This window comes from Bombus huntii, chromosome 8 (assembly GCF_024542735.1).
Source record: "Bombus huntii isolate Logan2020A chromosome 8, iyBomHunt1.1, whole genome shotgun sequence".
Lineage (NCBI taxonomy): Eukaryota > Metazoa > Arthropoda > Insecta > Hymenoptera > Apidae > Bombus > Bombus huntii.
The window spans coordinates 17,461,141-17,464,665 of record NC_066245.1 but is presented as its reverse complement, the minus strand read 5'-3'; the positions used below and the strand labels follow the sequence as shown (position 1 = coordinate 17,464,665).

Below are 3,525 nucleotides of genomic sequence, written 5' to 3'. Positions count from 1 at the left end.
CGAAACATTATAAAAACCATCGAGGATAGTTACAGAGAGAAAGGGGGATAAAAATTTGCCAGTTGCTTTTCGTCAGTGTTCAAAGAGAAAGGGAGAAAGAAGGTTGGCCGGGGATGTAACTCCGTTTCGCGAAAGTCCTTTCTCGAACTTTCTTTCGTCGTGGGGAATTTATACGGGTTTCGACAATGTCAGCTTCATAGTTGTGCTTCAATTCGCAACACTTCCGGAGCAACGACGCAACAACTTTTCTCGCTAGCGGTGGAGCAAAGCACGGCGTTGCAAATGTGTATCGACGACGCCAGGCATTGAGGTTGTTTTATGGCCGATACAAGAGCCTCGATCCAACGGTGAAAGACACGGTCGTGTCTTTGTCTGATTCATGAGGCAGGAAGGTCTGTGCGTCGAAGCTTGCCTCGTGGCTGCATCTTGCACGGAGTTGACGATAAACTTTCGTATAAGTTAAGTACAGGCGGGATGAAGATGCATTATCCAATTGCGTCGTGCAGCAATGGCGGCTGGTGCTAAATTAAGGGGAGAATGAGGTTTTGACGAGAAAGAAGAGGAATCGTTAATGATAAAAACGAGTATAGGGCTTCTTCCCTTTGTACATTAGTTTTGTATAGCTTGAAGAACTAATTATCATTGTTCTTTCGTATATTTCTCTATCTTCGAGGTTTTACACAGTTTTTAGGTGGTTTTTGAAAATTACTTTATTAGGAGAATTTAATATATCGTAAGGTAAGTTGTTTTCGGAACAACAAAAGAATTGTAGTGAGAGGAAAAACGTGCTCCGTATTTTTTGTGCATATGGAATGATACACTGAGAGTGAGACGAAGAAGCAGAAGAATGCTTAAAGAATGCATGTTAAAATTGAAGTAACGATATTACGAAGTAGCAGTACGGTAACATTGCGACAACTTTCTACGTTTATCTTCACTTTTTATATTTTTATGACAGCACGATATCGAGTTGTTAAATATTAAAAATATAAAATATTGTGCACTCGGCTGAATCTAAGGTTATATGTCTATATTCTCTTGACAAGCGAGCGTAGATCTTGAATTTTTGAAATTTTCACGTTTCGATAATCTCGCAACCAAATAAAAGTGTAATGTAAATGTATTTTCTTTGCTGCAGCAATAAAATAAGGATAAAGCAATTTTGTTCTTGTTTATTTTCTTTAAGGAACATACACATCGTATTTTACATTATGAGTAGATCTAGCATTTTGTAGACGCAAGCATAATAGTGTTCCATGTAGCGAGGATCGTCGAAGTATTTTCTGAAAACAGGTCGGACGTCTCTTTTCACTCTCGAGCACGATGAAAACAAAAAAAGGCAAATTTAACGGCAGATTGCTGCGTTACCTTATATCGGTGCAGGAAATTTCAACCTACATCGTTTTCAACTTTCTATAAACCTACGAATAGCGGAAATTTCACAGAGTATTTTGTCCACATTAGACAAAACATCCCTGATATATGATATTTTCTCGATTGCGAATGTGTTTCAACCTTAAAACTAATAAAAATTATTCAAATATTATAAAGCAGTTCCTTAAATTTAAGTACATTTTATAATTATCAGCTACGCTTCGTTACATACGAACGAATCGGACTTAATTACGAATCACATAAACTATCTGACAAACATAATATTTCAAAATGAAGGAATAAATTATGTCGTAACCAACGACCTACCTACAACTAGAAATTATTTGACTTGCGATAAAAGTTTCCCTACATCCTGGCGGAGCGATTGAAAACTGGCCGAACGGAGGACAGATCGTTCAAGGGAAGTAAATTAAAAACTACGATACACCATGGGCGTGTCGTTGTCTAGTTGACGGGCCTGGAGGCGGCACTTGGGGTTTACTTGCACCCCCGTCGACCGCACTAACGCTGTTGCCAGCGACATCGTTGTCGTCGTCGTCGTCGTCGTCGTCATGCTCGTCGACCCGCGTGGTTATAGTGCAACGTGACAGTGGTGTAACAGCCGGCAGCAGGATAGCGGGAACGACGAGGCCGAGGGTAGTGGTGGTGCAAGCCTGGAAGGCTTGAAGGGCCTGAGTTGGCAATAGTGGAGAGCATCCACTCGTTGCGACACTCGTGAGCGGCCTCATTGTCTCTCAAGAGGCTCCTCGCTTCTCCAGCTTCGCCCTTTCCCCTTCAAACCCAGCTAACACCCCCTTCGCTCCGATTTTCCCCTCCCTTACGTCCCCTTTCGGTCGTGTCTGCATCGGCGTTCCCTTGCCTCGGCACCTCTATTCCCGGTACCCCCTTTGGTGACATCGCCCCCTCGATCTAACAATCCGCCAGCTTACCCCACTGCCACCGTTGAAGTTGCATCGGCGACACGTTGGTCGGTACAGCAGGTTCCTGCCGTCCCTCTCACTTGTCCCCCTGCAACACTCTTCTCCTTTTTCCACTAGCCTTCCTCTCTCGCTGTGCTTCTTCTTTTCTTGTCTTGCTACCCAACAATCTAACTCTCCTCCCACTGGCTACACCGCTTTCCAGGTTCTTCTCCGACGAGAAATATGGGGAGGGGGGTAGAAAGAGCGGCACTAGCAGCGTGCTCGGTGACGTGGAACCGTGGCAAAGCACCCAACCTTAATAAGCTTATGCAGCACTCTCCAACTATGTTGAAGCTAAGCTCGACCCAATATCTTCGTCGACGTCTTCCAGACGACATCGCGCTTCTCTCTTTCGGATGCTTTCGTTCGAACGTCTACCACGCGTCTACGTGTACCTATCGGAACGTCCCGTTCGCGTTCTCTTCCGTTTTTCGCTTGTTTGTAATCGTTATAGGCGGTACTCGCTGTCTCAATCGTCCGTAACACGTTACTAGTATCCTCGCAATCACGGCATAGTAACAGGCAATTCTGCCTCTCCAACAGGGACAAATTAGATGGTCCTATTCATTCGTTTGAAACCGAGGAACCGCGACAACGAATTAACTAACGACGAGAAATTCGACTCGTTATTCCCGCGACGTAGTCCTTTTCCCCTTGGTTTGGTAATGGTGTTATGCGCTTGGTAATGGGTCAGGTGCGAATAAAATTCGCGGCACGGTTCTGTTAGTCAGCTCTTGGCAAGTGCTGCCAAACGAAAGGTGCATAGGACGCGATCAGGCATGTTGCGAGACAATGGCAACGAAATTCCGCGGCTTCCTACATCTTGTAAGAGGGCGTCGCTTTTGGCGAGAGTGTATGGGAGGAGGTAGTAGAAGACGAGAGAGGCGGACAGGCTTAAGAAAGACGGACGAGAACACACAAGCTGGATGGCTGGGGAGACGAAGGTGTACAGTAGAGCGGAGGAGAGGCGGTGAATGCGGAAAAAGGGAGATGGATAGAGATGACGTGTAAAAGTTGAAGCGAGAAGACAGAAGAGGCTGAGAAGGGGTTGGGGGATTGGTTGATGAGCGGATGGAGAGAACCGCGAAGAGGATGGGAAGAGGGTTGGAGGCAGAACCCGGTTCGGGGTTTGGGAGCGAGGGGTCACGTCCAAGAAGGGACTGTATCTTCC

General features: G+C 45.6%; 1 long non-coding RNA gene across 1 annotated transcript; it reads right to left on the bottom strand.

The window, feature by feature from the left end:
• Positions 1–1,156: 1,156 nt before the first annotated feature.
• On the bottom strand, positions 1,157–3,263 carry LOC126868783 (uncharacterized). Its single transcript, XR_007690756.1, has 2 exons — positions 1,369–3,263; positions 1,157–1,283 (listed from the first exon to the last, which is right to left on the bottom strand). It is a non-coding gene; the product is annotated as an uncharacterized LOC126868783 (long non-coding RNA).
• Positions 3,264–3,525: the final 262 nt, after the last annotated feature.